This window comes from Cephus cinctus, unplaced genomic scaffold (assembly GCF_000341935.2).
Source record: "Cephus cinctus unplaced genomic scaffold, Ccin1 Ccin1_scaffold0351, whole genome shotgun sequence".
In the NCBI taxonomy this organism is placed as follows: Eukaryota; Metazoa; Arthropoda; class Insecta; order Hymenoptera; family Cephidae; genus Cephus; species Cephus cinctus.
Genome location: NW_014333043.1, coordinates 343142 through 365299, shown reverse-complemented (window position 1 = coordinate 365299; position 22158 = coordinate 343142). Strand labels below are relative to the sequence as shown.

At 38.6% G+C, this 22158-nt stretch overlaps 1 protein-coding gene and 1 long non-coding RNA gene across 5 annotated transcripts in view; one reads left to right on the top strand and one right to left on the bottom strand.

The window, feature by feature from the left end:
• The window catches only part of LOC107267172 (prolactin-releasing peptide receptor), a 24211-nt gene extending 3949 nt beyond the window's left edge, over positions 1-20262 (top strand). The window contains exons 3-5 of one of the 3 annotated variants that reach the window (XR_003059517.1): positions 3183-3315; positions 4323-4634; positions 4748-4869. The gene's annotated coding sequence lies outside the window, so the exon portion shown is untranslated. Of the gene's footprint in view, positions 1-3182; positions 3316-4322; positions 4635-4747; positions 4870-14199; positions 15493-19931 lie in introns of those variants that run through there. The other 2 variants (XM_025084429.1, XM_015738501.2) reach the window with 2 other exon arrangements.
• Positions 16993-18002, bottom strand: LOC112494268. Of its 2 annotated transcripts, none has more exons than XR_003059523.1 (3): positions 17633-18002; positions 17296-17549; positions 16993-17227 (listed from the first exon to the last, which is right to left on the bottom strand). It is a non-coding gene; the product is annotated as an uncharacterized LOC112494268 (long non-coding RNA). The 2 variants fall into 2 exon arrangements; XR_003059522.1 differs by having other exon boundaries at positions 17720-18002.
• Positions 20263-22158: the final 1896 nt, after the last annotated feature.

The following is a 22158-nucleotide window of genomic DNA, read 5'->3' as shown; positions in this document are numbered from 1 at the left end:
GGGGGGGGGGGGAACATAGATGAATAAAAAGAGATGAGGAGGAAGGACACGATAAAAGAGAATGACGAGACGTGAAATCGATTCCACGGAATATGAAGGTCCTAGCGCGAGGGACAGAAAGATATAATAAGTGAACTTATTCAGACAAGAACGAGCGTAATTCAGTTTTAAGAGGATTGAAGTTTTCATAGCAGCCATCTTGAGTTGCTGCTTATGAATATCGTAAATAACATATATTTGACAGTTGTTCTTTCACTAAGAAAATCAACTCGCATAATCTTACTGAGGCTATGACTATATAGATTCCACGGTGAAAAATATTAGACGGAATATGAGTAAAAATTTTATAAAATAAAATAAAATTGTTATTTGGTACCACATCAAAGATGACTGATATTATTGATAATTTTATAAGATAAATCAAGTGATATATTTTTCGAAAGAATATCCGGTAATTTTGTATCGTTACAAATTTGCAGTTTCCAATGATTCAAGGCACTTGCGAAAATCTTGACGATCCTTTTAAACTGCTTTTGACTCCTTTGGGGGTAGATTACGCGAGTATCTGCCAAGCTAACGTCACAGTCGCCAAGGGTGCATAACGTGTTACAGAGTACGAGAATCCTACCCCCAGAGGGCGACCAACTAATCAAGATGAATGAACCTTGCTTTCCAATTACAGTGGGTACGACGTCAAAATCGACGTCGCGCGTCCGAACTTTCCGACGACATAAGAGAACCTACCACCCTTCCTCGCCCGCTAATTGAAAGAGATCATTCATTCATTAGAAGACGAGGGCTTGTCTTCGTTTTTATATTTAATTTCATTAGCTCTCGGTCCCCTCCTGACGTCTATATTACATTTTACCTTGCAAGGTACATCCCTTTAACACGTAATGACGACAGATCAGCGAGGTAGCAGAGCACTAAGATAAGTGGCTAGTTGGGGTGTCCGAATGCCTTTAAGGAGGTCCTGTCGATTCATGCTAGTCAACTGATCAACTATCGAATCAATTCCATAAATCGATTAAAACAAACGAAACTTTCTATGAAATTATTCACATTAAGTATAGTAATTTATTTGTAGGTATTTGGTTTTGTGAAATTAGCTCATTTGTACAAATATATTTAAAAATCATACTCCCATTTGACTTTTATTTATTTGTCTATTAGGTCTCTCCTGGTGAATTCTTCATTTAATTTGCAATTACTTTTTGAAACACCCGGTAATGTCACTTTTTTATGGTTTGTATCAAATCCTGAAGAATTCACGAATCCGCACTATACCATGTTTTGCTTCAAAGTTCACTTTAAATATGTTAGTTTCTTATCCAAAGTCGAAATTCAATCTCTGTGACCTTTGAGTCGATATATAAAGTTTCGTTTTTTAGTATTACCTTTATTAACATTTTCGTCGGTGACCGACCTTCAAATTTTGCAACTGAGTTCAAAATTGTTTATTTTATAACCTATAAAAGTTTCAGACGTGAAAATTCAAGTAGGTAGTTTCGACAGTAGCTCCTTAATGACTATTGCCATTTCTCGACGTTTTCCCTCCTTAAAAAACCGCCCTGTGGTATCCCCATTACATTTCACTTTACAAGGCACATCCTTGTAGCGTGTAATGACGTCAGACTGCTGATGTGGCAGAGCACTAATTGTAAGATGAATGGCTAGTCGGGGTGTACTGCAAATACCTTTGTTCGTTATCTCCATTCCTCGATGCTTTCTAGGCTTAGAAAACCTTCCTGTTGCCTGTTGTGACCCTGTAGAAACCATCCTGTGACACGTGTGCCATCGTACCGGTTATCAAGTGCTTTTAAAATTGGAGTTCAGACATGCGAATAATCGCTTTGCCTCGGCTGATATACATACGTGCACGTATTTTTACATTTTTCAAAGTACAATATGAGATTCTTATCTCATACTTATTCCCCGTGCCACATATCTCCTTCTTATTATTCTTGTTGTTCTTCTTCTTATTCTTAGATCGCCTTTGCCGCTTTACACTCTCCCAGAGTCTGCGGCTGGCTTTGTCCCTGCGCCGACATCCAGGCTGAGAACGTGTCTGGAAATGCGATCGCGCAACAAACTAAAGTCTCTTCCTCCAAGGTGTGACCCTATAGTGCATTGATGCTTTCAGGAACTCGTAATTAGTAGCAAAGTCGATCACCACGGGGTACACGGAAACTAGAACTTACCTTTTTTCTCTTTTCTATAACCACCTGCCGCTCGTTATAATCATTTCATTAGATAGCTTATGTTATCAAGAGTAAAATTAAGAATTCCAAGTAGAGACCCGACAATTTTCACTTAAGGGATGCTTAAGTGTATACGGGGGAGAAAGTATTCGATAACGTATCAAGGGTATGATTTCAACAAGGCTTAAGCGATAGAGCATTTGTACGCTGAAAAAAGTACGAAGTACAGGTTAATTGTCACGTGTCAGAGCATGGATATCGACTATGGGATTTAATTGAATTACCAGTAGCGTCAGTGATCCCGGTGTTTCTCTAGACCCGATGATTATTGAAACAGTCGAATGTCAAAGTTCAAAAGATCAAAATCTGCCAAGAGTTGGTATACATTTGAACTTAGTCCCAAAAATGTTAACGGACTTCAGCCAACGTAATCCCATGCTATAACGTTTCGTGCTACAGCGACTGCAGGACGCATTACCGACGGAGCTTCGTCTGACGAATACGACTGAACGACAACCGGCAAGGTCAATGACGAGGTTTCATAAGGCAATTACAAAGCAATATCGATCCGGATGAACTCGAGGAGGCTCTAGAAACGTGGAAACTTTTCAACTCTGACTTCTCTTAACTCTCCCATTAGTCAAAGACCGCGCATCATCAGAAGCTTCTGGAGAATCCTATCGTGCGACACTGGTCAGCTCTTTCACGAGCAATCTCAGGATCCTTTACTAAAATCATTCATCCAGGAAACAAAAGTTTGGGTAAAAACCTAAATAACTTCTGTCCAATTAGAGGCCTAGACGAAGCTTTAGTATTGCGTGGGTTGGGACGAGTTCAGCTCATGGTTATTTTACTTGGCTCGTTATATTATTAATGCTACTGCTGTCTCTGCTATTTTCCTCGTAATTCTCATAACCTTTACAGTTATCGTAATCATTTATATTTTACTCCGATCCTAATAGTACCTTCGATTTTATGTAGAAGTCAGCTTCGTGGAAGGGACAATACCAAAAATCAACGTGAAATATCCTGAGGCAATTCCTACCAAGTACCCTCTTGGTTCGGTCCAAGTCTTTCCTCCTGAGACCCTCCTTCGTCAATGGACTCCGTTCAGGTTTGGAGAATGTTCTATTACTTCTATACACTCTTGAACGCGTCTCCTCCTAAACAACCTGAGGAGCACTGCAAACTTCACTCCACTTCTACATCAAGTTTGGCTGCGTGGGACGTGAATCACGTGATTCTCGTACGATCGCTGTGGGGCGTTAAGATCTGATCGTCAGCATCCTTACTAGCTTGAAGTACTGTGGATGATTGGTCGATAATCTTGACGAGCTCGTTAAAATTTTATAACGTTATCGTATTACCTGTGGGAAACGCATTGTTTTTAATCTTATTTTATGAAAGGAGCGAGACTCGTGTATCGCTTTGAATCCTTTTACTCGGAATTTTAAATCTCGTGAATAGGGTCTGGATGAATGAATCTTGGTTGGGAGAAAAGGGATCGCGAAAAGAAGCCATGAACAAACCATGAGAATTCTCTTTTCTTGCATAAAAATAACTTACGTGCACCAGGCCTTTGACGTTCTCGAAACGTCATGGAAAATTACAAGGACGTAACCAGACTGCGAATTATTATTTCTGGTTCCAACGACAAGTCGATCAAATCTTTTTTTCTTTCATAAAGGGTACTTCGTGTTGCTCGTATGCATCAATCGAAAATCAAAGTCTTTACTAACTCGGCTAGACCCTGATATATTATAACCGAAGATTTTCGGTTACCAGGAAAGTCTTAATGATATCTTGCGACGTTCTTTGAAGCCATTCTTTAAGATCCTAAAAGGTACCGGGAGACATTCTTTCTCGTATACTTAGACGCACCCTCCTATACGATAATAGCCAATCCTTGAAATATTCTTGGCGAATGTAAAATTATCTTCCTAATTAGCCGTTACGTACCTTCTGCGAAAATTAGCATAGTGGCGTTGTCAACCCCTGACCTCAAAATCGAGTGTAAGTCCTGGGTGCGTTATCGCTCAGTGTCGTGGGTCAATAGCCATGTCATTCGCTATAACATTCCTCATGCGTGATAACCCTATCGGCCCCTTTTTACTTCCCCAGATAAATTCATCCCCCTGATACGGTACCGCGGTACCAATGGCTCCAGTATCAATGATTCAACATTGGACGTGTGAGTTATCGATTTTGGATGGCTGAAAGTCAAGAGTGTTCTGAAAAATCAAACTGATGTTTTCCGGCGACTTGGCCTGGGAAATAGAGGTATAAAGATAACACGAAACGAAGAGGGAGAGGAATCAGATGAAAATGTTAAATGTAAAACAAAAACGATGAATACCAACGCACTCACAGTCTAGAGAATCTAATTGCCGCAATATCATACAGCCCTTGTTTGGCATCGATGACAGAAGTCAGGTTCGTTCGTTAGACATTTGGAAATCGGAAACCTTTCAAGCGAGAGTGGTTTCAAAATAATCCTTCTCCAAGGGGGAAGCCGATTATTAATTAATTTAACGCGTTAATTATAGAACTTTCGTAACGGAGCCATCTTCGCCTATCTAATGGAGACGCTGCCGATGAGAAATCTCCAAGGGACTCTTTTCGCAATCAGTTAATGACGTAATGATCGGGGAGGACCAAGAAGAAGGATAATTGTTTTGCTTAAGGAGGATCGGTGATAAGTGATATAACACATGATCCAAAATAAAATTCTGCATTTGTTGTATATATTAGACAATAACAGAATCTTTGCGAAATTTGAATTATCATATAGTTTTTGAGATATAAAAAAATTCGAGAGTATCGGTTTCAACTATATGTATAGATATACTCAGCCTATAAAAATGAATAACGTCAAAATTCAATATCTCCATTTTCGTGCGGTAGAATGAAATGATTCTCGACTCGAATTTCGAGATTATCTTAAATTTTTACTCATTGATTTTTCAATCAAAAATCTTAGAAATTATTTCACTTCCTGTTTAACCCGTGCTTCCCTGTAAGTACCATCACCGAACCTCTTTAGAGCATGTTTCGGTTATCGAATACTTCCTTTCAATTTTTTATTTTTTTTTATTTTTTATGTAATTATCCAAGCCTCATTCCCTCTCTATATAAAACTATCGAAGTACAGTCTCTCCCAAAGAAATTTGTCTTAACTGTCTTATGACCCTTTGGGTAATCCTATACCGTTGAGTTCAGCTTCATCGATCTAGGACCACACGTATTTATCGTGCGTAACATGTGGGAGATGGGACAAAGATATACAGAACGATCGAAGTGTACGAGATACTAAGAAGTACCAAGAAAAATGTACTTCCGGTGTATGCGATTTTCATAGAACAAAGATGGAGGACTCCGACGATAAGGATGTAAGTAAAGAAAGGATCTAATTTCTTAGGGGTTTGGTAAACAAGAGTAAGAAACTTCCCTTACCTCAGCTCTCTCTCTCTCTCTTTCTCTCTCCCTCTCTCTTCCAGTTCTCCAACCCCACGCGCAGACATTAATTAAAAGCCTTCATAGTCTATATCGCGCAGGACGCCATTCTGGTGCTGTATTGCTTTTACCGCGAACGAGCAAACAAACGCGTCATTATCAACAGCCCCCTCTGTGTACTTACTTATGCCTCCATCCAATACAGATATCAAACGTCTATATCGGCCGTCAGACCAACAAGTCTGTGCTCTAGACGTCCTCTTCATGTTACGCACTCTAGCCACTCTACGCATGCTACGTATATCGATTCTGGGTTGTACATACCCTAGGCGAATCAGACATTCGGAATGGCCTATACTTGAGTTTAAGATTTTCAGTGATTCAGATTCTTCAGGGACCGATTTATTCTTAGCCACCCTATTCGGATCACTGGAAAAACTTTCTTCGGCATGAGGAACTTTAAATTCAGATTTATACTTTGGTTGGTACTCCAAGAGGGATATACGTTTGGGTTAAAATTACAACCACTTTTTTGCCATTCCTTTCTCCCATGGGAATTGTAAGGGATGCCAGCCTTAAAAACGTTCGATCACGACTACCCCTTGTAATAATATGCCTTTCGGATAGCAGCTTCCGGATGACATTTGTTGTTCCTTACGAGCCATTCACCTGGCATAAAAATTTAACTGGAATTCAACCCCTGAAATTGTTTACGTGGCTGGAAATCGATCGTGGACTGTAAACAGTGAATCACTTCAAGAAATGAAAGCCCCGTATGGGGAGGCTCACGATTACGAATTCCAAGGGGTTGCTGCACGAGTCATTTCAAGTTGAATTCGAAATACGAAACTTCTTTTTCGATTCTTCTGTCTCGTCGTTTCAATCGATTTTGTTATTTTTACTTTTTGGAATTAAACTCATAACAGTTGGGCCTTTTAATGTTCTCGTATCTACACATAACGATGAACAATAGTGGAAGCAGGGCTGATGCGCACATAGCAACGAATAACGACGGACAGCCAGAATAACTGGGAGACACTAACTATCGCCCAAACCATATATGCTCGGTGCTCACCCGTCACTTGGCCATTATGTAAACCCATTACACACTGCTGTTGTTAATGGATTTAACAGGTAGTAGACTCGACGGCTTATCTATTTGATATCTGCCAAGTCAACATTCTTCATCTCTTACGATTCGCGTCCTTTGTGTTTATCGTACTCTCCGGTCTGCTATCTATATAACATCTAATTCGCAGAATCTATTTCATCGTAGAAAGGCCCTTTACTTTGTTTTGTCTGAGTGAAACCTCCAAGTACTAATCCTCTTATCACTGAATCATTCCCTCTGTAGGATTCACAAGCGAAAGTGAAGATTAGACACGGCCTTAGTAAACATCTTTGTATGTCAGAGGGTACACGGAATGACGCTGCCAACCAGACGCACTCAGCTCCTGGTGGCGTAAACGAGAACTAACGTAACTGGGTTTCAGTGCCGTCTCAGTTGTAAAGCGTTAATGACGTTTTTAACACGACGAAACCGAACGACCTCGACGAAGAGAATTCCAGAGTACGATGGATTCTTGCGCAATTGAACATGCTCTCGAATTACATGGAAATAAAATATAATGGCTACCATAGACTATAGTCTTACGGAAATATAATTGACAACTGTTATTAACCGAGTATATTGAAATTTCATTTTGGATAAGTGACGACTTTATCAATAATTAAATCTGGTCATGAATTAATTATTAATCGCGGGGTAGCTTAATTCGTGAAAAAGTTTTATGTAGTATCGCAAGAGATTCTTTAACGAAAATTAATCCAGCAAGAACTTCCATTTACCGAAAATCCTTCAACGTGCCAAGGGTCACGTGGTGATGACTTTCATTAAGGTACCTTAACTGCTACCCGGTAATTTCGTTACTGGGCAATCCTGCCGTTTTATCACGAACCGTAATCCGACGATGTCAAGACAAGATGGATTCCTGCAAAGAGGCAAAACGAGAGCTCTTATACTCTCCTTATGGAAAATACCAACAATTTGGGACCAAGGTGGACAGTCAAGTTGGTTCTTAATTTTTGAATTTTTATTAAGCAGGAAAAGAAAAAGGAATTCTGTGAATTTTATAGAATAATCTAAAAGTTCAAAAGCTAGAAAACATAAATGGAGTTAGGTTAAGTCTGGAATCTCTATAGACGTGACCACCGGTAAATTCTCAGCAAACACAAAATAACAGTTATAAATTGGCCATGGTAAAAATTTCTACTCAAAGATGCAATAGTTGTAAAACACCTTGTGTATATTTTACTATATTACATTGCAATAACCGGTGTGTATACTCGGTTAGATCTAACCAGATCTAGAATCTGATCTGAATGATTCAATTTCATAATTTAAATCAGATGAGATCTAATTAGATGAAATCAAATCTTATAATTTTTTCCCTCGGGTAATGTAATAAGATTTACTATAATACGAGTGAAGTTTTAGTATGGGACATAGTAATTTTTATCAGATTTTGTGCTGAATTAATTTATCGTAAAATTTACTATGTTCAATAGTAGATTCAACTCTAACATGAGTATAGTTCTACGTCACTAGAGAGCATAATAAAACTGAATCCCTGGCTGGGACTTTTTAATATTCAAGATATGTTACTGTTACTTTGTGGTTGCTAAGTTGTGATAATAAACGTTCAATATTCACCATTTGCACGAGCATTCCTTTCTCTGTTTACTCGATAAACTCACCCTGGGTAATATCCATATTTCTGATTCCTCTCGGGAAAATAAATTTCATTTACATTTCTTACTTCCGGCAGCGCTTTAACGTTAAATTACTCTCCACTGGTTTTATTAAATCCAATCGTACGGAAACTTGACCTCCGTCTGGATAAAAACGAATTTCCCTCCCGCCCTGCTGCCTTGCCTTAGTAGTTACGGAAACTGCTAAGCCGGACGCGAGCTTGAAAGTCGAGATAATTTTTATTACTCCAACTGACCGATATTGATATAAGCTGCATCTATAAGGTTTATGTATCCAGCATCTAAATTGCGAGAAGTCATATTCCCTTGGTATGTGAATATTGGAAAAATATTTTTTAAACACAAAAATACCAGAGAAGCTCGGAACAAATATTTTTGAAAAATATTTCAGTCACAATAATCATAATCAATGTCGATAGATTTTTCATGATTTTTCATTCTCATTTTAGAACTGTAAAAACGTATTTACCAACGACGAATTCGGATTTACGAGGATATCGCATAAACGCGAAATTTTTGGTATTTCTGGAACAGTTAAAGGTTCCTTGATGGTGGGTATTAATCTTCCAGAGCTGAAATAAATATACATATACGTAGATTCACTGAAGTAATCATATATTTTAAATCATTCGAATCAAGTAAATATAAAGAAAAATAATAGTGGCGAAAGAGTGATCACTTATGATAAGAGAAAAGAAAAAGTGAATTAAAAGGTTTTCGAGACTGAATGATATATCAGTCCTGTAGCTATTGGGCAACGGTTGTATTTATTTTTTCTTACTTTCAGCGTACTAAGAGTTCTCACTTTCAATCATCTCCTAGAAAGATGGGAGCGACGTCGGAATTGCTTTCACGTTCGACGGCATCGATATTGACATTTTCTCTAACACAACTAGGCATAAGCAAGCCTGCAAACGTATCAAACGTAATACAGGGTGTTCCTGCGCCCTGGAACACACGACTCCTGCTGAAAAGAAAAGATTTTACGAGCCATCGTAAAGCGGGCTCTAACGCTCCTAGGAAACGAATGGTGGTAGAGCAAGGAGGTCAGGACAGGTCGAACCGGATCGTAATTTTGCAACGACACCTGGAATATTATTCTATGTCAAATGGTGGCCGTGAAACGGATAACAGATGACGGTTAAAAGGACACTCGGAAGCATAGAATAGATAGATAGGGTGCGTAGGTTTGAATTCAACCGTCCTTCGGAATTAGTAGCAACCTAACCTAACCTTTGTGTAAATCGAACGTAGATCAACCAAAAGAGTAGTTACCTCTGTTCCCTTATCTGCGGCCAGTGTCACCTGATGGATACCCGGTAAATGCCTATCGATTTTGCATTAAGGCTCGGAAGTCGCGGCTGCCAGCTGTCGACACGTCCAAAAGTTCCAGGACTCTAAGATATTGGTTAACGGGCATTCTATAAGGATTAGAGGTTAGTGGATTCTGTGGGAAAAAGAAAGAAGTCGATATGCAAAGTTGTTAAAAAGATAGCAGCATGTTTTATCGTGGTCGACGTATATCATTGTACGTCTATGTATATATTTTTATTCCTTTACGTATACTGAGTGATTCAAAATTTATACTATTTCCGGCACCAGCATACTCGGGAATGGCAAAACGAAGGAGAGCCTCTTATCAAAAATATTGTAAGATAAATAGTTTTCAAGTTATTTCGGTTTGAAGTTTAAAGAATACAATTTTTCAAGTGAACGTACATTATGGGTACATTTCAGACTTGCCAAATCTTACTAAAAATTGTATATATTTAATTTATACTCTGAGGATCATAAAGCGACGACCATACTGAATTTTTTATATATTTTTTTCTAATGCTGAACTTCCGGTGTTTAAATGAACTTGGTTAGTCATACATATGATTAGTTTGGGTTTAGGTTAGAATTCCAATGTTAGGCACCTCGGGTTCTGTTTTATTAAATATTATTAGCTTCCATGTGTGAATGCCCTATTATATGCTCGGTTCCCAAAACATACTTTTAATTTGTTTATATACAGTATAATCTATTTAAAAGAAAAAGTGGAGAAATCGTCTAGAATTCTAAATCAATCCTTCGGGGAATCCCCGAATGAATGCCCTTCGTCAGCTGATCATCTCCCAAACTAATAATCCTTCAAGGCTTTTTCTAAATCCTATAAAAATGGTGGAGAATATAGACCGATAATAAAGCGTGTCCGCTACGATCCGCATCGTTGTGCTTTTCATTGGCTGATCGTACCCACTAATTTTCAATTGATTCTCCCACCGGGATATTTACGAATTTTATATCGCGCACTGGTCTGAATGGGTAATCAAGCGAGCATTTGATGGCCGAAAGTACTTTGTTGAATGGGAATATATGTATACATAGACAGTTGGCGGGAAAAATTTTTTTTCTTAAACTTTGCCAATAATTCACAATAACCTTATAACGAATTGCTCCATAAGTAACTGCCTCGATGTAATTTAAGTCTCTCTTCGTTTGTTTAAACAGGGCGGTAATAACAAATGGGATATTATTCTCATCTCATTTCCATATATCACGTGGACGTTACATAAGGCGAAAGGCGCGGCAATACAAACGACCATAATCGCTCATCCCTATTTTCTCAATATATAACGAGGGTCATATACATATCTTCATAATTCTAGACGATGTGTTTGCACCGGAATAAATACACTCGCAAGAATGATTGATGCGTCTTTCCGTTTGTCAAGCGAATATTGACTCAATTAACACGGTAAAAAGTGAGCGACTTCCTAACAGCGATGCCGATATAATCGCACTTCCTTTTTTTACTCTACTTAATTTTTTCTCTTTGCCTTCCTCGGACAACTACCGGCATTCTTTACACCTTGCAAACAATTCAGTACGCGGGACGTGCGATATCGCTACTTACAGCACTACCCTTGATTCTTTTTTATTACGAGATAAAAATAAGATCCTCAAGGTACACTCTAATCGCGACGATATTTTTTAAACAATTTCGAATATCAATATAATATATTGTACTTACCTCGAGCTATAGCCATATACACTTGAGTATAAGCAGCAGTAATATCATAAAAGAATATTGTGAAGACGTCAAAGCAAAACTCTGCAAATACAAATGAAAGGATGAGCTACTGCAAGATCTTACAATAAAAAGCAGATATCAAGTGACTTATGTACTTGGCATTATGGTATGATTACAATCCTTTTTGCATGCAACACCGTAATGTAACAGTGATTTTTTTTTTGAGCAATTCAAAACAATCCTGTACTTGGCGACTACACTTTTGGGGTTTTTTGAGGTTACACTTAGCTCCGGTCATAGACATACACGACTAACAATAAGTTAATATTTTTAATAGAAATCCAAAACTGCCTATATCACTCGTAGAATATTCTGAAGCATCATAGTCATGTTTTGATATCCGTCAAATCAAAGTCTACTTGATACGAAAAATATGAATGCGGCGTAAGAATAGAATAATTATAGTTAAGCCTACCGAGTAACAAAAGGGCTTCGTTAATGATTTATTATGGGGTTTATAATAATTATCTCCTAGGGAAGGGGCTGCTCAAGTCAAATTAAGGGAACAAGATAATTACGAGAGATTATATATAGAGGAAAGATAGAAGGCAGAGTATCGGTTTAATTCGGTTAGATAATTCGGAGCTTCGTATGTAGGGAGATATCAAGGAATGAAAACGTTACGATAGAGAAGCTTGCCTAATGAAATTGAAAGTGCAAGGTGGTACGTAGATCAAAGGGTTAAAGCATCTTACAATCAGTCTATTTCCAGTTCACATATACGAGAGACACGTGTACGTAGAGGTTGAATACGCAAACAGTAAATTCGCCAGACCGCAGCATCACACGGAGTAAAATGGTCCTGGACAAACAAGGAAGAACCACCTCAGACATCGCGTACCCGAAGACATCAGGTTTCAATGCGAAGACGTTAAACTCGTGGTATTAGCACTTTCAGGAGTATTTCTCTTATTGTGCTCACCCGTGCGAGAGCAGCGTCCATTAATGAAATATTATGACGCTTAACGAGCAAGCGAGGTGAAAGAAATTCACGGCGCTTGGTGTCCGTGAGACTTGTCAGGCATAACTCCTATTTCTGGAACAGGAATAATTCTAATAATTAACTGCGCGTTCTCTCTGAACTCGTTGAACGCTCTGCTTGCCTCTCTTTTCCCGTCGCGTTTGTCCCCAGCTCTCTGTCCCTTTTCAGCCTACAGTACATACCGGTGTCTCTGTTTTGCCTGCCGGATAAAGAGCGCAAAAGCCCTTTTACCGAAAACCAAAAAAGACCGATAGCAAGAGAGTAGAAAGTAAGTAGAGGGTCGTGCCGGGTACCGAGCGAGTCTTGTACCGCGAGGCAGTGAATTTAACGCTAAATTTCTCGGGGAAGACAAAAGAAATACGCAAGGGATGTTTCACGGTAGAAACGACGCGTCATGGTTCGTTGGATGGGTTTTATTGAGGGTAAGCAAAGGGGCAAACGTATAATAATTGGTATGTTGCCTTTGAAATTACCAAGATTAATTTCGGGACTAGACGGTGAAAGGATTCATTTAAAATTTTCTAACGACAAGACAAACGATAAATCTGCCATTAATTCATTTGGCAAATTGCACGTTATACTGTGCCTGTCAGTTGCTAAATATTTGACAGAGGGTTGAATCCGAAAATTTCGTAACCCGATGTATTCAAAAGGAACCTGTCTCGGTCAGATTTTCATGGAAACATTAACCCTGACATGTGTGCTACTGTTAATGGCAATGCCGCTCACGTTGTCATGCGAGCCTGGCGTTAAGTAATCAATCCCTGGTTAAAGAGTGAGTGTTGTAAAAAGTTTACCTGCAAGCGATACGCAGATTTGTTCACCTGGAGAGTCTCATATACTGTATAGATATACGTGTGTGTATCACAGAAGCGATAAAGCTTGGAAAAGCTCCGGAGGATTATCAACATACTAAAGCAGTATTAACTTGGAAATAGTTGCCAGATTTTGTTCTTCGTCTGAAAAGCATGGAATTGGTGTCTAAGTCTTAGACCCCTCAAGCACCTACTTCTGGGTTAAGGAGTTACGTACGTTTGTCTTTCTGAGAAATGATAAATATTCAACAAATTTTTGAGATGACAGTTATTGGTCCCAATTAATAAATTTTGTTTATTTTAAGGTACGTGAGTCATGCTTAAAAAAATGGTTTAAATAAATTATTACATGCTGAGACATTACGTATGCTCCGTAGCGTCTTTTTTAGCGAGGTCGAAACGATGAGAATGACTCAACCTGTCTAGATGGTTCGTTCCATTATTTTGCTGGAAAGTCTGTAACTTCGATAATAATTTGAATTTGTAATTTTAATATGTCCTACAATATTCTCAAAAAATATATCTTTGAAAATATGTTAAAAAATCGATTTTTTTTTAAAATTAAAAACGCATATGACATCTTTATGGATACCGTTGACAGTTTTTGACAGCGACTATAGACTAGACTATATCGTGTTGCCTATAGTGACACTAATAAATAAAATTATCGATCAAAATTAATTGTGTAACTTTTGGTTATCAGAAACGTAGACTCGCTAACAGACGATACGAATGAAGCTGACAGGTGGGCAGACAGAGGGTGACTTCCACAGGAGGTTTTTCACAGGCTGCTAAAGCTTAATAGACTTAACTTCAGGTTTTAATTCAGTGACTGCAGGTTACTGATAAAAGTGTCGCTATCACGAGACCGTTGTGAATATTTTTCCCTCTGATTTACAGATCGAGCGAAGCGGCAGAGGAACAAAAAAGGCATCCGGTTCTCGATGGAGTTCAGTGAATAAATGAAGACCGAGAGAACACGTCTTCGTTTCTACTTTTGTTGCTGTTTGTTGCTGTTGTCATCCCAGATCTGACTGTCATCATGTAACGCAGTGACAGATCTGCTTTAGCTTTTCGAAAGCCAAGAAGCTCGTATAGTATTCCTCCGTTCAATGGTCCCTATCTGTACTTACAGCATCCCGCATCGTATACCCTGTAACAAGGAGAGCTTCATACGTCTACAATGGCAACTTGATAAATAATAATCTCAAGCTTAAGCTCCTTCTCTCCTGCTGAGGATCCATGAGCTATGATATCCAGCAAGGAGCATTGTAATTCTACTGTATGGAACTGATACCTGGATATACCTACTTTGACAAAAAGTCTCTAAGCTTCGGATCAATATACGATCCGGCACCTATTCGATGCAAGCGAGTTACTTTACAGTCTTGAATACTGTACAGAAATTCTGAAGGATATTGAGATGAAACTCGCAGAACGGACAATGTATACTCTATATTTCAAAAGTGATGCTTCTGGAGTTTTCAAGATTTCTATTAATATTAAGGAAGGTAGCATCGATATATACCTGGGGTCACAGGTCGATGAAAGGTAGCCAGTCAATTCCGTTTTGCGAAGACATCAAAGAACTTGGTGTGGTATGAGATTGGTAGATGATGCCAGGTAATAAACTTATGTTGTATCAATATATTATAAATGAGCGAACGAACGAACGTATAAGGATCAATGACTGAATCTATGTATGTTTTAATAAATAGACACGTGCCGCTTGTGTAGTGAATACGAAGACGACCTAGGTTTGGAGCGATTAATATGCTCTCTTTACGGTCCACGGGTCAACCTCGTGCATTTAGTCCAAATTTATTTAATAATTCAAATATGACGCTAGGTCGATGACGCAACGAGAAGACGAGAATAGGTTTACGCAAACTCTCGATAGATGGCCACGCTAATAAGTCATTTTCGAAAGCACGCGTTGCCCATCTACCTAATCAACGTTTTACTCGTCCTGTATACGGCAAACACGCTTCAATCTGTCTTATAAGTATAATTTGATCGTAACGCAAAATTTTATAGGCTTTCGTCGTCGCTGTGATCTCCTGAGCCCCATTCGACCTCAGCGACCTCGAAAATCTTATTCATACGTACGGGAATATGGATTATCATATGCGTGCCCCTTGAGTCTTGCCTGTATCCCTTATCGAAAAAATTTAATAAATTGATGTACATGGACTTGATGAATTGTTTGATTATCCTTATCTTTCAGCAAAATTTCTTAGTAAAGCTGGATCTTCTTTCTTTTATGTTCGAGAAATAACGTACAGGCCTTGGCTTCGGAATCTCGAGAACCAGTGAATTCTTTGAAAGCAAGCCTTATGATACACTCCAGACTTCTGAGTGTGGTATATCAAGACATGTGGCTGGTTAAAGCCCTATGATTCCCCTTACGAGACGTCAGCTTTATCCTGGGTATAAGCCCAAGAGACGACGAAGGCCAATAGGGTTGCTAGAGGCGATTTTGATTAATTTCTTCATGCCTTAGAATTTTTTGTTACTATATTACATACTCAGGTTATCCCGTTAGATAGATAATTAAAGACCTGAATACTTTTAACATTGTAAACAGGCCTTATGTCGACTAATCTGCATATTACGTTGACTGCCTTTTCATTACGTACTGAATTACTCTTGTATTGTAGAAATCTTTATTACGTTACTAGGGAGATTCGTTCCTGTGGATGTTCTGGGTAGAGGAGGTCGCCGGAGTTTGATCGTCCATTTAACGACGTTTTAACCAGCCGACAAAGCCGGCAGTTTCCATGGAGTTTCTCTATCGTAAACAGAACATCCTTCATCTCTGTTCTATCGCGAAGGCCTTCGTTCAATGCATTCCACGGGGATGAATTCCTGGCTATCCGTAAGCCCATCCATCTCTATACCCAGTAGACTTAAAATTAGCACTTTCCGCTATTGAGACGACGTCGTCTCCCTAGCTCGAAATTAATTAACCTCGTAAAATTTGGGAAATATATTTACCGAGTATCCGTTCTTACGTTCTCCGTACCAATGGAAGCTCTTGTTGGACCGTCGCCGGAAATCCTTGGTAAGATAATACTTATTATTTTCACGATAGGTGGATAAAGCTTAGTCGTTTATAGATAATATATATACTTATAGAGCAAGTAAGCTCTGTCAGCGTCCACTCCGATACTACCGAAATGGCAGAAACGGTTACACGGCTAAAGCATCAGTGAAATGAGAAAAATATGATTGGAAGTAGAGTGAGAAAATTTTCAATTAAAAACGTTTGTTTCATTGCTGACAGCTGTCATCTGGTAACGTAAATAGTGAAACGACATTTTTTAATTACTGGTTTATTATCAGATTCAGATGTTTTTTCTTCATCCTCATTTATGTAAATTATCAACCTCTCTTAATATTTTTCACTGTTAAATTAAATCTTTTATTCTTGACATTACGTAAGCCAACCTCGAGTACGTTTCTTGCTTTCCTGATATCCACGGCAACCTTAATCGCTGGGAGATTATCGTCAATTTCGCTTGGTTAAAGGGGTAGACCTCTAAAATTGCCGTACACGGAATAGTGGAGAGGTTCGGTCTACCTAAGGGTGGAAAAGGAGGAGTAGATTTTGAACCTTCTAAATAAATTACATTTAAATGGTTATAAACATTACGTATAGAAGATTGGTTAATTATAATTTATTCTCTTCATTACGTTATAATTAATGCAAATAAATGATTGGTACACTCTGATTTTTCGGTTTTAGGACTTAACTGAAGGGAGTAACCACAATCTGCTTTTCAGCAATTGAAAATCAAAGGCCAAACTCATTTGGATCGTATTTAAATTCCTTCGCTAAAAGATTTTTTAAAATGGACCACTGACAATGAATCTGTGAAATTCATTCTTCACTAGGAGCACTGGGAAAACATTCTGATGAATGTCCCTGAAAAAGGATGCGGGTTGCATATTGGTATATTTATTTTGGAGAAACGTCTACCTCGTGATATATACTTGCACCAGTTGCCGTCGTAATTCAATATGTTTTATTATGAGGATTTCCATTGTAATTGTTACCAGCGTCTTCGCCCTCATTTCAATATCTGGAATTCGCCCCGGAAATCACATTTTTTCAATGCTTGGCAGTCCCGATGATTTTCTTATGGCACTTCCTCCTCTTTCATTTTTTCCTCTTTTTCTTGAAGTAAGACTAAATTCCTTGTTTCCGCTCTTCTAATCGAAATTCCTTTTTAGTCTCCCGGTGGAATCTTGAAAAAAAAAATTACTGCTAATGGACTTATTTTTCTCGTAGTATAATTTAGAGCATAGAACCAGAGAAAATTGAATTCACCGGGTTCTCTCCTTGGAGACAGAGTAAGACAGAAGGTGGTCGGTTTGAAAGAAAATTAAAAAATAAAAAAAAATATCGGATAGTCACCAGAACGAATGAAGTTGAATTCTCCAAGATTTGTTGGAGATATTATTTTCTCACTTTTTCGTATTCTTTGCCCCTTTAACCAACTCTTTTACAACCCTTACCCCATTCGTCCATGGAATAATGTCGATAGGCCTCGTGACACGAATCGCAGGTCTTCATACAATTGCTTTTAATAATTTTATCATCAAAGACAAAGAACGGCTGAGAAACGTAAATAAATAAATGACGGTATCGAAAGGGCTAAAAGGGAAATAGTCGATAACTACTGAGAAAGGACGAGAACAAACATTAAAGCAAGGTAAAGCTACTTAAGGAAAAAAAAGAAGTTGCCAAGAATCGAAGAGTATCGATTAGTATCGATTTGACGGGCATTGAATAATAAAGAGATAAGAGGAGAGATAGATACGAGGAAAAGGGGAAAGAAAGAGGAAAAGGGAATGAAAGCTTAGTGCCGTAACATCAGAAGAAAAATTTTATGTACAATATTACGGTGGCCATACAGTGGTTAAACTTTTTCCAACAAAATTTAATATTTTTTCGGCATACCATGCTTTTGAATTGGAGATTGAAATCCTTTGGCGAAAACCCTCCTGTCGATTCGCGATTCCAGCATTTGCATCGCAAAACGAATCCATCATCCTGAGGGGAAATCATTTTTTACGTGCCAATGCTCTCCCCATCGCTGCGCTTTCCTATATATATCCTATACTCAACTGCGTGCTCTTTACGACTCTTCTCGGACCGATAAAAGATATTCCTGGTGGCGTATTCCACGTACAGCTACTTCTGGCAGACTTGAATAGTTCCAATGCAAATCTTCATGCAAATTCCGAGCTAAGCGCATCGACTGGGCACGTCAAGAGATGCATCTTCATGCAAACGAATTCAGCATTGAGACTTAATGTCCTTAACTGTTGCTCGAGGGCGTAAACTTACACTCGGAAAAAAAGAGACATTTCGAAGGGATCCAAAAGGCAGAAGAGTTCAATAGGGATCTTCAACTGAAAACTAAAAAAAATCTACTGCAAGGGTTAACATAAACTGTCAATGAGCACGCGTTGAGTTTTTAAAGAGCCTGTATCAATATTACTGCACCTTACCGATTTATTGTCTATGCCAATTCATGTGGATCAATGTGAAGATAAACTTGAGAACTGTCTGAAAAGATTTTATAAAATTCTCAGATTCCATTTTTCCTCGATTTAATTCGTACGTAAATAAAAAGTGCAGCAACAAGTGACCCAGCGATTTCGAGAACTCGCAGTAAATCCTTCGTCTAATCTAAAATACCAAAAGCTATATTCTCTGATTGGATTTACTGGGTCAGCGTATAAGCTCGTTTACATGCCTCTAATGGGATTATGGAGGTTCGCTCAAACATTCCTAAAAGGACGGATGGACTTAAGTAAATTCCTGAGGAAGACAAAAGCGAAGCCGGATGATCACTGGGATCAAAAGCATGCAGATGAGGTGAGCCTTAACGCGACGAACAAGCCCAAATTGACTTTTATATGAGTTCACATCGTTTCTCGAATATCTTATACAAAAGTAACGATCGATGACTTCGTTTGATCGCGTTGCCTATACCCATTCGTCAGTACGATAAGATGTCTCGATAAGAGCCTCCCTCGCGTTCAATCGTTTATTACACGTATCGTCAGTTTTATACTGAAATAGGACTAGGCTGAAAAGGCTGAACTAGGAATATGCTGAAAACTATATATTTGCGATAACCAGTGCAAAAAGTGAAAATTCGAATTAAAAATTCTACCAGCAACTACAACAATTCTGCCAAGACTTAGCATTGCTATTAATAGCCTAAATAATTTATTTCCCGAATCTCACCAGAACTGGTGTCACTGCCACTACAATGTGCACTCGTCTAAATTCCGATCATTCGTCTGATAATCACAGCGATACATTTCTCGCCGTCTATTAATATAAGTCACGTCGTCTTTAGAATTCGCCTTTTTGATCCCTCTAGAAAAAGTTCTTCTTTATTATGTACCCGTGCGACAGACTTGCTCCCTCGTTCGACTTGACAACTTTGACGAGGAACTTTTTTTCCCATCTCCCACAATATGATACCTCTATTCGTTTTTCGCATCTGCTACTTTGATTTCATACTCTCCCATCGTACACCCACTGCCTGCTGGCGAGTCTAAAGAATGTGTTGAACTCTAAGGTCCTTAAGAACTTTTTTTCTTATCAGGTTTTTACGGGAAATCCAAATCCTTCCGGATGTTTGACTGTCACGTTTGAACTACGTCAGACACTCCAGATCATTAGAGGACGAAAGGACGGAATGAGCTTTTTCACAAAGAAGTGTCACTCAGACGGAAAGGTAAGAGACATCGACGTGTTAAGAGAAGTGACGTAATGGCGAAACAACAAGAACGGAGGGAACATTTAGGAAGATGTCGTCGAAGGGAGTCCGCGTCAAATGGACAGACGTAGAAGGCAATACGTCAAGCTGACAAAAGAGGCAAAGCAGGGACTAGCAATTTATGTGTCAGAATGGATGAGAGGAAGTCCCGGCATTTGGTTAATGTCACAGTAAAAGATCATACAATTCTAGCCTCCTACGTGAAGTCAAAGGTCACGTTAGTTGGAACGTCACGTGTAATAACCATGTCAGTAAAAAATATTTGACAAATGATTCTCCATCATAAATTTTCAAAGAGAATTCTTATCGCTGGAGAATACCTGTATTCAAACTATGCATATATACCTATATACAGTTATTCAGTAGAAACGCACCAGCTGAAGTTAGCGCGCCATTTTGAATCTCATGGTAAAACAATGTTCAGGTGGTGCGCTTGGACTGTATAACCTGGTATGTATCATCACAATTTAATGTACGTGGCATTATGAAGGTACGAGAAGAGACCGAAAATCATAAAGATAATCTACTCAAGAGGAGGCACTCGTCGTGTCTTTCTGAATTGCCTTAGGAAAGCATTCCGTTGATCTTCGTAACTGAAGAACTAAGATGAGAGGATACACGTTTATACACTTGTGTCTATCAATACGAAACTTCAGAGTGTTATTGTCCCTCAGCAGTTCACACTCCCACTGTGCTTCTCTTGGATGTACTTTATATTAGTGAGAGTTGGTCAGATAGACATAGAGATAATATATAGAGGAGTCTACAAATAATTAAGCCACGGGGTATAATTCACTTCAATCTATATTACAATTGAACCGTATGGGAGTTACCAACTCAGCTCGTCATGTCACATTCTACTGAATCTAACTCCGAACTGTATACCACATCCCATTGAAGTATACGTATCTCGATTTTCAGGGTTTCATTCAAATACCCTGCTGAATTAATTTGATTTTCAAAGTTTGGTAGCACTGCAGATGATGGGGGAAAGAGAGACGTTGGACCTCTTTATATGATATTTGTGTATGGTCTGTGGGATTTATTTAAAATTCCCGCGCTGTCTCTATTTCCATAAGAATGCTGCACTGATTTCAATTAAGCTAAATTGTCATGCTTATCTGCGGGATTCGTACGGCGCCGCCTCCATGGTAAAAAAGAGTCTGATACAAAAAATCTCGTATTACCCTCGCTTCTCTGTTGTTTGCAAATTCATATGTATTTCATGATACACTGAGAGTCCGAATGCCGATATTATTAATTTCAAACAAGATACAGTTGAATGGGCTCGCTATTGTTTCGTAGTATCTGCTTCGCTTGATATCGGCATGGGATGCAGTTTTCAAGTGTCTCGTGATAACAGTATCCAGTCATGTAGTCTCTATCTCTCTCTTTTCTTCCTCCACAAATTATTCCAGTATCTTTTTTATCCTTTAATTTACAAATATTATACAAACCCGTGACTTGCAATGTTTTATATTTGTTTATAGATCAAGAACTTCTCGTATCGCATAAACTGTATAGGATTCAATACATACTGAAGCAGTATACAACGAGACACTGTATTTATAGGATCAGACCGAAGAGGGCGTCGGTTTGAACGTCTCAATTCAAATAGAAAATACCACTGAAATGAATCCTTTATCGTCGTCGAGATGCTCGAAATTTTCATGCGAAACAACAATTCAATCGGACAGCGAAACCCGTGGAATATAAATGAAGTAAAAATTTGAATCCTTCGCCGCTGCAAGTAAATCCCCAACACACTCGGCAAAGCCCTCGCATGAAATCCTATAGGATTTTCTTAGTGTCATTCCAATTTTGAGATTCACTTGGGAATATGAAAGAGAAAGAGAAGTAGCTCGTCGAAATTTGAAATTCTGTATCACATATATAATACAGCAATTTTTATACAAAATTTGATACCTTCAATACGTTCCATAAATAACTGCGTAAAATCGTCATTGTATTAAGGTCTGCTTCATTTAATGTAGATATAATAGAATATAAATGCATCAAAGAGAAATTCAAGAGAACCAAATAAACAGACTTA